The 13288-nt window shown below is 32.7% G+C and overlaps 1 protein-coding gene across 2 annotated transcripts in view; it reads right to left on the bottom strand.

The window, feature by feature from the left end:
* Window positions 1-13288, bottom strand: part of Ten-a (Tenascin accessory) — a 273620-nt gene that overhangs the window by 257572 nt on the left and 2760 nt on the right. For both annotated transcript variants that reach the window (XM_053744516.2, XM_053744517.2), the window contains exon 2: window positions 4462-4728. The gene's annotated coding sequence lies outside the window, so the exon portion shown is untranslated. The remainder of the gene's footprint in view (window positions 1-4461; window positions 4729-13288) is intronic.

Raw genomic sequence — 13288 nt, 5'->3', positions numbered from 1 at the left:
TCCTAAAAACTACTCGTATGTGATCATAATATGGGGAACAAAATTAATGATAAAGCATTAACGTATAAGCATATACGTTTGATAGGAAAATTACAGAAACCTCTCAAGGCGGAACAGCATGTGTATTTTACACCGAACCTCATTGTCCATTCAGCACTTCGCCCCTGAAAAGAACACGATTTGTACTCATAAATAAATAACAACCTGTATAGTGGAGCAGCAAATGAGATTTGGAATCAGAAAGCAACTTGTGTAGAGAATTTAAAAATTAATAACGTTGGTTGTATCCGATTTCATTAAAAGTTATAACTGTGTCGGTTCAGGAAAATAAAGTAAAGCATATTTGGGAATGTATTTTTTCTAATTATTAAAAAAATGTTTCAATTTTTTGGTAGCCCACCAAGGTTCTTGTTCTGCAGTTATATAACTATGTAAAATAAATACTATGTACAAATATGTATTTTCTGATTAGTTCAACCATCATTACCTGATGGCTATTTAACTGCAATTTATCTTTAATTTTGTGCAGGAAAAGTGTCTTCGTGAAACTGCACCTGAGCTGCGCTGCCTCGTGTCGCTGTAGCCGTGATTTGTATTTGCCTTTGGCAGTTTTTCCGCCGTCCGGATGCGCCGCGCCGCTCGACGCTCAGAACTAACGAACCATCCGCGAACCATCCAACCGAGATATTTATCCCAATCATTTTGTTGTTTTATTTACAGCTCATTTTATTTAAATGGTAATTTGTGATTTAATAATTTTTTTCAAAGATGTTTGTACCGTAAAATTGTAAGATTCAGGAGAAATTAAATAACAGTTTATATTTCAAAATAATTAACATTTCTTCTTCATTGCTAAATCATGACAAATCTTTTCAACTTGTCCGTACATATGTGTTTTTAAAACATGGAGTTTTATGTTCTTTATAAAACACGAGAAAAACAAATCACGAAATAAATTAGAATAGGTCGAGCTTTCCGCTAGCAGCTTTGCCTGCGTAAAATATGGCCAATATTACTGGGAAATAGTGTAGCAATTTATAGTGAAAGAGATTACGAATGAGTGCGATTATTACTCGTATTTACAAATAAATCATATTTAAATATACGAGTGAGTAAGTAGTTATATTTTTTGTTGTTTAGAGTAAATTAATTTTATTCAATGTACCACAATATTTTTAAATCAAAACAATTGTAAATTAGCTTTTCACATGCTTTTTCTGATCATATTCAAAGTTAATTAACATTTTATCTAAATAAACAAAAAACTTCTAGCTATTTATGTATAAGCATTTGATTTTGATTTGAACACTTACACGGAAGTTTACAGTACACCAAATAAATTTGACAGCACTGGCGGGAACTTCTGAAAGGTGGGTGGAAAAAAGCTTGGTATTTTAAACTAGCTCGGCGCGATGCATTGTAGTGGCCGAATGCCAAATGAGTTCCGTGATGGAGTCCCCTCGTGTGAACGGCAGATAGTGAAGCCTTCTCTAAACTAAACAACACACCACTTTAACTAACGGTTATTGTTTCCTAAATTTCTGGTGAAAATTTTTATTCAGTACAGACTTTTACTTTGTTGGCAAACCGAAACGTTGTTTCGTGGATATGAATGTGAATAAATGAAGGTGAGAATATAAAGAAATGGACCTTAACCCGAATAGTGTACCTGTTATACTACATATTGAATTAAATTTTATTGCAAATAGTTCAATTAGAAAATATCTGCGCTGACCCCATATAAAATAAAAATAAAAATAATCTTCATGAATATGTTGCTATTGCTACACTAACTTTATATACGAGTTTGAATATGAATATTAATACATCAGGTTAAAGCACTCACATCCGATTCTGAGTGGTTCCCAATCCACTGCTGAAGCAGATTTTAATAGATGATAACATGTGAAAATATTTATAGGTTTTTATTTTATCCTGTACATGTTTCAATACTTTCGATGATAATATCAAAAGTTATGTATAGAATATATAATAAGGGTGAGTTGCAACAGTCGAATTTGACGTTGACTTTGATCTGAGCGGCGCTCCAATGTTTAGACAAAATACTCTGCGCGAGTTAAAGTCAACGTCAAATTTGACTGGTGTCAACTCGACCACTAACAACTTGCACAATTGAAATTCGCCTTTAAAGACAAACAACATAATACATATATAACATTTCAGAACATACATTTACAATACTAAAAAATAAGTCATGCGCAAAGGCTTGTCCCAAAGAGCGTTCGTGCGTTCTTTTGTAGAATTAAAATGTAAAAGATAGAGGATCCAAGGAAACAAAAGATAAATAAAGATTATAAGTTCTACTTAAGCTTGCAAAAGCCGATTTGTAAATGTTTGGCAGTGCGAGTGGTAGCTGCTAGTCTGTCAATTTTAATTATATGTCTAATTCTAAACTTAAAATTAGACATATAATACGTAGTAGACTTGAATTTAATATCCTAATACGATCGTAACTAATCGATTGTACATCGTTAATGTACATGAGTGACCCGTATTTTTCATTGTAAAATGGTGAACAAAATACATTTTGTTTTCAATACGTATTGGTAAATTTTATTACATACTTTACTGAATTATATGTAAAAATACAAATTCATAAAAGATATCTGTATAATACAAATTTTATTAGACACGGCTTAATTGATTAACACAGATAAAAAGGTATGCAAAAAGGGAATCAGGTATACTACCAAGCAATCAAACAGGCATGCAACACACCTGATAGTAAGTGGTCACCACAGCCTATAACACCAGACGCTTGTAACACCAGAGCAAAATACACACACAAAACGGTTTGAACTAAAATGTTTTAATAGTGACAATACAAGCCATAATATCCATGCAAATATCCGATAATGTCACAGTTTCTACTATAGTTTCGTAAAATAATGCAACTATTATCAAATTGTTGAAAATAAAGCGAAACAAGGGCGCATATGGCGCACAAGCTTTTTCTGTTCTGTGTCATATAGCATGGAGGTAATTTCGAGCGCACAATTTATATTTTGTACGGGCAGAGCCGCGTGTGGACAGTGAATAAAGCCTTCAACAGTTGCAATGTACTGGTATTCTATACAAACGTACGCCAATTTACTTTGAGCTACGAGCTACAGCTGAATACAAGCGTTGACACTCGAATGAGGAGCTTATTAATTTATGTCGTTATTTTTTACAGTTTCTATTAAAAATATAAAATCTTATATCAACAATAGTATATATTTTTAATAAAAACTGTATTCGAATTCGTTAACTGTTCGTATTCATATATCGATACGAATAATGAAAATGAGCAAAAGCGATTAAAAAATTACATACAGTACATACGATTAATATTACGCACAAATAATAACGGTGACTCTACACTAAACATGTAATTACCAGCTTTAATTCCCGCTAATAACAGGTTTTATTATGTGACATGATATGAATAAATTATTTTCAATCATGCGCTAACAGTGCCGGTATGAAATATATCAGTCAAATTACCGGCTTCGTAATTGTAGCGTATCTGCCTGAAACGTTGAAGAATAAAATATAATTGCCTTGTTTTTAGTCTACTTTACTAGCAAGCATGCTTCAATATTCTTCGAGTAGTATTTATGAAATCCATCACCTCATGTACATTGAATTAATAAAATAATAAGTATTATTGGTATAACTTAGATATAAAGTTTTCATATTCTAAAAACAGTTTGTTTGACATGGTTAACATTCACATGGTTAGATACACCATGTGAATGCTAACCATTTAACAAATATCAATTTTTTTGCAAAGAAAAACAAATTGTTCAAAAAATATAGGTACCGAAAATATCCTTCTGACAAATTCACAGTCGCATAACATTTTCTCAGTGCGACATTATAACTCAGAAATTCACAATGTAAGCCTCTTGTGAATACACCTAGATAAAATTTGAGCGTGTCGGTTTTTGAATTTAATCATAAAAATATGGTATACTTACGGTATTTTCGTTATAGTGAACTGAGAACCATATTAGATACTAATATTTTTTTAAAAAAGATGAGTATGATAAATGCGTATCATAAAAAATATAGGATCTGATTTACATTGACAATAGGACATATTTTTTATAAGTTGCAGATAATTAATATTCTATTATGTATTTGTTCATTCTATTGTGTGGACATTAAATAAAACATAGTTAAAAACTTTTTTTCTTAAGTTCCATTACTAACTCTCCATCCTCATCATAAAAAACTCACCCTCGATTTATATTACTTACTTGTGATTATATTAATGACTAAATTTTAATATGTAATCTTAACAGCTATATAAAAGAAAGATGATAAATGTAGTTATTTTTCTTGTGTAAAGACCTCAATAAGGTATTTCTGGCTCTAAAATATTTTACATCAGCTTTCCCTGTGGGGACACTATTTCCAAATGGAACTCATTTTATTTGCTCAATCGATCCTTACCTCCTCAAAAGACGCCGCCGCGACCTACTTCCGTTGAACACAATTAATTGTAACGTCACTCAATGCAACTTAATACAGACTAATTCACTCCACTACTAATATTAGACGGTAAATGTCAGAATCTAACGGTTTATTGGGAAAAATGTACATTAGAGGTATTTTATTATTCGTAATTGACTGTCATCGAGCGCCCCGATGATGGCTGGCAATCAGGAAACACGCAAATGTCACGGTTATTCGCGGCACATGATCACTTCTGACGATTACCTGAAACAATAAGTTGATGTCATTTCTCTAAACGAAGCAACTAAAATATATGATTTATATATGTACTAATTCATAAGTACTTTCGTTAAAGTATGGTGAGAGGATTTAGATAAAATGCCTAACAACATTTTTCTATACCTATTACATATTAAATATATCAAGAGTGAATAACATAAAAATTAGAAAATCTCTATGTGAGTTTCATATAAATAACATAACAACTCCTAATAACATTTCCACGGATAAAAAATATCTTTTAGATGGATAACATAACGTATTCTACAAGTTATTCCATTATAAAGTATTCAGAAATAACTTACTAGGTAGGTACTAAGTTAGAAGTCGCAAGTAGTATTCTAACGGCTTTGTAGCAACTTTAACAACTTGTCTTTGAAGACAAGTTAGAGAAGGTTATCCGATTATATTCATCATCAAATAGTCTGATTAGGTATATTATTCATAAATGTAGACTGAAATAGATTGAAGTTTGTTAGGTGGTAGGGTAATCTCAGGTAGGGTTGGAGTAGGAATAGGCAAAGTTATATAATAATATAATTAATAAATAAAATACAGACCCCTTCAAGGGTCTATAAATAATTTAAGATATTTTATTATATATATATATATTTTATTATTACAGCGTACGTGTAGTACGTGCCGATATCGTTATGGTAATGAATTAGTCAAAATGTGATTTCAAAATATCAAGTGGAACAATAATTTAAAATTTTGAATTTAGACTGAAAGAAATAAAAATCATGCCAGCGCGCACGCGACATGACTAAAGAGGTCATAATGCGTGGCGTTACAAGTTGAAGTAAAATGCAATGATCATCCTGCTACTTTTAATTTATCATATATGAATACTTCTAACACAAAGTGAGAGTGAAAAATTGAAAGCAATGGCACATGTAGTTGATATTAAATGCGTCTCTTATTAAATTTTTTAATTTCGTGTTCTCTCGAGCATATTTTTGTTTCATCCTGCCGTTTTCTTAACTTTTTCGTAGAAAATAAAACAGAAAATAAATATTTTTATTTAAAAAAAAGTATTTTCTGAACCTAAAAAATGTATGTTAAAGGTAAAAATATGACCAATCTAAAGTTGCTAGGAAATTTTTTGTCCGAAATACCAAAGACTAACCAAACCAAATCCTTTATCAATCCTCCACGATAAATCCTTGATCCCCAAGAATTTACAAAGCTAAGACGACCCGAGCCTTTCATACAAACAGAAAACTTTATGAGTTTTCTGCAAGTACGTAAGTTTTGATGTCTTTATTAATTTAACAAACTTAATTACGAAGTAAAAAGAAACTCAATACGTATTTCTTACACAATAATAAAAATGTACAGGATGGATTTTGTTGTAATTTGATTTACGGACGGGTACATAACTTTCAAAATGAACCCTAAAATAATAAACTAAGTAACAAAATTATAAATCATGCAGATAATATAAATGGCTACAGATCCATTGTTTAAAGAAATCAAAACTATCATCATCAATCAAAATGCATGATAATATTTACATTTAATTTATTGTAGACATTAGCTACTATACTACTAACTAGACTAACGAACCTTCGTAAACGACCTAGACAAACAATACAACATTTTAATATCATTTATATTGTAAGGCAGGCAAGCATACTTCTATTTTTATGTCTTTTTCCGCCATTTCTATTTTTGTTTCATCAATTTCGTTATAAATATTAAACAAAATTAATGTCGGCTTGTCAAAAGTGATTTGCAGGACTATATTGTTCAGGAGCCAGCCGGGAATTCTTCGCGTTTTATTCTGTTTTGGAAAACACAATGAAAAGGTATAACGCCATAAAAGCGGATGTAGGGTTTCCGCTTCTGCTCACTTATTAAGATTTACATAGATACTCAAATGTCTACTTTGTGTTACTATTAATGTTAGATAAATTAGTGTACATATAAGTACAAATCTACTTAATTCATGTGCTATGGCAAATGAATTAAGTACACAGTAACACGTCATGACGTGTAAACCATGCATATGAAGAACATTCTCCAAAAATGAAATGTGCTCAATCGGACATAGGTAAATGGGTAAAATTGTAAAAATTGGAAAGATTTACAAGATTGGCAACTAGATGGTTCCATACAATTTATAGAATTTGTATACGTTTTCCTGTAATCTACAAGCAATTAAATATATTTTGTATTTTTTTCAAAGTTCTACGATCCGTTTTCGTCTTTTTTAAGACGCTTTTTTATAAATAATATAGAAAATATTTTGTAATAAAAACGAAAACTATATTTGAGATCTTCATAAGAGCCCTTTCATTTTATTTATGAAACAATAGGGTTTACAAATAAGGTTTTTAATTTATTGAGAAATATATTTATTTACTCTGCACATCTGTGTACGGGTCATTGGATTGTACCATCTTACCATTACCATCCATACCAGCCATAGAACCAAAGGGCGCAACTAGTAAGATATAATTATACTACATATATCGCCAGAGAACGTCGACATTATTAACTTCGATTGACATCTAGTAGTGGGTAGATATCAATCATGCTTATCGATCATAAAACCATATACATTTTATGATCAATAATGTTAACATAGATTTTAATGTAAACACCGCCAACATCGTAGCAATTCATCGTTACCGTTTATTGTTAGGGTTGTCCTGCAATGACATCCCGCCGGCATCCGGTCCTTAATATTAACCATTGTTTGCGTTTATTAAATTAATAAACTGACGTACAAATTGCCTTGACATTCTCTTATTAAAGTACTCCTAGTCGCAGTGTGTGCGCACAGTTTAATTCATTTTAATAATAACTGGAAATAAAGTACCTAGGTATAAAATGTCTTGTCTATTTTTTAAGTGTGTTGTGTTTGTGTGCAACAAAATCTGCAAAGCCTAAAAGAATAGCGAAATGTCGAATCGGCTTATATGCACAGTGTCTAACTTTCATCTGAAATATATTTTACACCGAGTCGTCTGGTGCCTTGGTGGTTCTTAGAACATGGTAACAACGTGTTTCTGAAAGTACACATACCCTTGTCTCTGATAACAATATCATTGCAACAACAAATTTGCGTCCCGTCGTCATACCTAACGAGAAGCAAGACAAACTCGGTGCACAATAATCTGGTAGAACAGCGGCGGCGGGCGGTTCCATTATTTACCATAGCGGTTTGCGCTGCAGACAAATGAATTGAACAATAAAGGCGCAAGTATCCGTCAACTTTTCCCTAATGAAACTTTTGTACAATAAACCAGAATGAAGCCACTGAAAAGGTTTTGCGCTTTGTCTTTCTTTCCGCGATCAGCTCTGTCCAGTGGATTTTTAATGGCTACAATGGAATAATTGAATTACTAAAGACTATGGCCAGCTTTTATTACTGTTGGCGACGTATCCAAAAAATTACATGAACATGAAACTACATTTTTAACTAAATGTTTTCTTATATTTTCCTTATGAAATATGAATAAAATTTCCTGTGAAACTAATACTTGTAGAAAATATTTAAGCTCATTAAAATATAAGTACTCATATCATATAAAACTGTCTAACAGAAAGTTGTATGTTGGATGGTGAGCTGAAAGTTACGCCAAGCGGAAATGCAAGCTGCATTTGATGCACATATTCCAGCATGTGATGCGTTATGCTATTTATATTTGGTAGATGTTTTGTTGACTTTTAGAAGCAGATGTTGAGATAAGGCAAAACATGATTCAGACGATATTTGAAAATCATGCGCGTCTAGCAGAGCGCCGCACGTGACCGCGCTGTATCGCCGCCCCACCAACCCTTATCAATCAAACTACACACACTTGATAGAAACTATGCGAAACTTTAACCACCGCATCGCTTGAAATGAAACGTGATAGCCCAGACGTTGGATTTCCAACAAAATAATTATTCACAGATCCAACAAACATTAAATTCCTACAACTGTTAACAATAGTCATAGTTATGACAGAATTAATTACGACACTAAACTGAATAGTATCTATTCTGTCATCTGTCATGGTAGTAAGATTAAATAAGACAACATTTTATATGCTTGTTAAACAATCTCAATAATATAAACTTGCTAATCTTAAAACTTGTTCCAGCTTTTAGAAAACTTTCCAGTTAAAAGTCTCTATGGGATTGTGAAGTTTGGAGTTCTAGTCGTAATAAGCTACCACTTACTTTGAAATGTACAGAATATTAATAAAAGAAGTAATTCCGAAACTTTTGCAGTAGTGGTACGACAGTAGTGTTATCTGTCCAGAAACTACAAATAAACACTTTGTTTTGTCAGTGTTGGAAAAGTTTGGACATTTTTACTGTCTATTGAATGGAGATAGAGTCTACGAAAACACGAAGTAGACGAGACGGGTGTTATCGCCAGGATCTTGACAAACTACCCACACGACGAGAATAGATGCTTCGTTTGGAAATTATTCCCTGCGATTGATGATGAACACCGGGCAGGTGTTCGGCCGCGGCAAGGAAATAAAGAACCTGTCAACAACATCGATTCATAAAAATTTATTAAATTGCCTTTCAGATTGTAAAGAAAGAATAATGACTATTAATTTACAATACGATATAACGTGACTTGATTGGATAAGGAAATTGATTATCTGTTTTGCACTAATTTTCCTATAGAAGAAAGATTTTATATAGACGAGTACGTGTCAATTCAAATAAAATTCCTTTAAACTTCACGATTAGCATTGTATGATTTCTTTCACATTTGCAATTAGTTTTTTTACACTTACTACATGAATATTTATCGATGTATTCGTTATATACATATTATTTTATTACTTTATCTTATTTTAAATTGAGTTTTTTTTTCTTTTGTTTAGTTGCACTTTATGGCAACACCTTGCTATCTCTATTTGGTTCAATAGTTGAATGGTAGAGTAGGTTATACATAATTTATGAAAATTTGAGCAATAAAGTTTTTTTTTAAATATCCCCTAAACTGACTGATCTTTTAACTATTCTAAGATGTTCAAACATTTACCAGACAAAAATAAATACGCACAAATTGATCCCAGATTTTCCGTTCACCTATAAAGACTTACGCATCGCTTAGATTCATGGAAATACAAATTTGGTGTTTTGGTTTTGTTGTTATTGTAATAAACGCTTGATAGTTTAGCTTCAGTTCTGAATGGTCATCAGTTTTGTTGTTACTTTGTTCATTCGTGAACATTGTTCTAGTACACCACTTTCTATAACTGAAGCCTGGAGTGGAGCCCCGCCCAGTGTGGGCGAGCCGTATGCATCACAGGAACATTGATAAATCACTTTCATACACTTTGTTTTGACTATCGAATATACAGAATGTAGACTGATATTATTGGAATGCAGCTTGCTCTGTTACTACTACACACAAAATTGATTTGTTGTTGAATTAGTTCTGTGAAATAAATAGGCTTTTATTTAGCTGAAATCGTAATCGTCACGTGACCCTTTCCCGGCAGGGGAGCCACGTGAGTACCGGCTAATGTATTTCCACAGGTAAAACAGAAAGAGCTCTCCGCGTTAATTGGGGATCGCATATCGTGTTTAGCACCTTTTTCACCAGGTTTCCACATATACGTCTTCTTTTCCTTTGTTATTTAAATTACAATTTAAACGAGAATAGGTACATCATCAATGTTTTCTGATACTCCTTACATCAGTAAGCATGATAAAAACCATAATAAAAACTCAGGATCACTTCGAATATTTATCCTTACGAACAAAAAAAATATTTTTTAAATTTGTCTGTAACGGACGTTTTAGAAAATGGAGAGAATAAAATAAATTGAAATTATAAAAAGATAATATCACAGCAGAACATAAAAATTGCTCATTTTAGGTTTTACTGAAAAAAAACCTTTATCTGGCCGAGTCACCTACATCAACATACAACAGAACATGATATGTCACTTTTCCCTGGTCGAACGCGCGTTTTCACGACGTGATATTTTACAGAAGGCCCACATTGCCATACCTAGTCACGTGTATCCTCCCTGTTGGACATATAAACTTTATTCTACAGTTTCGATTTGCGGAGCTTGTTACTTGCAAATAAACGTAAAGCTTTTACAAACTTTATAATCGTTACCAGTTGAATGTGAGATTTAAACATGATACTTTAAAGAGTATTTTCATGTTTAATTTGTTATAACTATAGATATATAACTTCAACTACCATTATTATTTTTGAATAAAATTTGTGTGTTATCAATGTTAAACAAGAAACAATGCAAATGTTTCTTATTTAACTTATCGTATTAATTAAATTATTATTTTTAAAGTCAGGAATGAAACGTACTACATTTTCGCTACATCGCTATTACGGATTTTTAACTACTATAATTTTTATTACTATTCTCAATTATTTCTTATCTCAAGTTGATCTGATTTGCCGAAGTGAGATGTTGAATTCAATATAGGATGTCTACTACCGACTTCCAAAGCGCAGGTGAAGAAGAAGCGGCGCAACAAACTTCACCTCGGCCTTTTCTCCAAAAACGTCAATTAACAAACGTAGGTCTTATAATAAATAAACAATAAATATATCAGGACAAATCACACAGATTAAGCTAGCCCTAAAGTAAGTTGGAGACTTGTGTTATGGGATACTAACTCAACGATACTTTATTTTTATAACAAATACATATATAGATAAACATCAAAGGGCCAATCAGAAAAACAATGAACCCGGGACCTCTCAGTTCAGTGGCAAGAACTTTACCACTGCGCTACCGACGTCGTCAAACGTCGTTATACATGTTATAGAATTAGCTAAATCTAAAGAAATTGATTTTATTAACATTGGAAGTACCTGAGAACCTTAGAACTTTCAAATACTGACAGATCAATAAATTCTGATTTTCCTACAACATGGCAAGCCAGGGACATATTAAATATAGTTCAATAATTCCTAAACTTTCAAACCCAAACAGGGTCCCAAATACCTTTTGAAAAATATGATTAGTTATTCATAACTATTACACTTTTGTTTTAACTTACACTTTTGTTCTACGTTTTTATCAACTGGTGAAAATAGGTGATGTAGTGACAAAATTGTTAAGATGCTCAGAGGCAAGTTATGATAATGGATCTAAAGACTTATTTCAGCTTAGTTGGAACTCTACCAATGAAGAAATCAAAATCGATTGTGTCAAACCACGGATTGGCATAGATTGTAATAGAAATGATACTCCATCGATCCTAAACGATAATCAATGCATCATTGTCCTTACTCGTCACAATAAATCTGGCAGATCTCAGGCCTGATGGAAGATGATTGATACACTCAGACCCTCGTATCGATGTACCATAGACCAGGCTGCTGCGACACGAGCATCTTGGTGATTTATTATGATCACGTATATTTTGACAGCGATTATTGTGTAAACAGATGTTGGCCTAAATTGGGCAATGTAAAAAAATATTTTAGCTATTTCTTGATCTAATTTCAATTGAGCGAGCGAGGATTTTGTTTTTAAACTGACTAGGCAAACAAACCTTTATCGTTAATAGAGTCCTAGGATATCCTTGGAGTAAAATTGTGTTATTGTATTGCAGATACAGGTTACTGCACAACACTTAAGGCCCAACAATAAGCACTAAGCGCGACATCGCGACAAATACAGAAAATGGACACAACCACAGACAAAGATCTGTGATCATAAGTACTAATACTTGCCCACGCTGGTAATAGAAACCACAATAACCACGATAGCGAACGGACGTAGTGACGACACACGCCACGCCACGGAGATCATCCAAAATCGTCTAAGCAAGCATTCTGATTAATCCTCGAATTTACCTCTCTTAATTTTAGTTTATTTATCTATCTCCCTTTTACACTTATTTCTCTATTTAAATATATATTATTTAAAGGGTTTCCTGAAATTATATACAGATGAGTTGTAATCCATTCTCGAAATATACACCTACGATTTTATCAACATAATTGGAAGCGAGCGCGCAGATCTTAACGTAAATACTAGCTAATGCTCAATGGCGCAGGAAAGCCGGCTCTACTGATATTCAGCCCACATTCCATGGACCGTAGGTAACTATTTATCTAATCTGTGTCCACGAAGAGACGCCATTAGTCCGAGGAATTTTGGCATTTGGTTTACGTATTAACAGATTTTGCGGTGACATCACAATTTAGTGCACCTAACAATTAATATCTAACAACTTGATTGCTATTTTTTTATTTGGGCCTTGTAAGTTCCAGAATTCAAGAAAATTATAATTATGGTAATAATAAAATATAACACCATAGTTAATTTCCAAAACGCAAAACGCAAAGGACAGCATGCGCACACTGTTTCAATTTTCTGTACGCAATCAAGTATGCGCCTGAAAATGACAACAAAACCCGTGACGTCATCTATACAGTAGTCTATCATGCGATTCCGAACTCTAGTACAATAGCCAAAAAGTAGGATTTATATTATACTTGTATTTGTTCACAGTATCGTCTTACTCGGAAATGGTTTATATATTATTTATGTCCGGTTTTCACTTTACACGACAAGGTCATTTTCCTTTG

Source organism: Plodia interpunctella, chromosome 4 (genome assembly GCF_027563975.2).
Source record: "Plodia interpunctella isolate USDA-ARS_2022_Savannah chromosome 4, ilPloInte3.2, whole genome shotgun sequence".
Classification (NCBI taxonomy): domain Eukaryota; kingdom Metazoa; phylum Arthropoda; class Insecta; order Lepidoptera; family Pyralidae; genus Plodia; species Plodia interpunctella.
The sequence above is the reverse complement of the archived record's forward strand: the minus strand, read 5'-3'. Positions and strand labels throughout refer to the sequence as shown.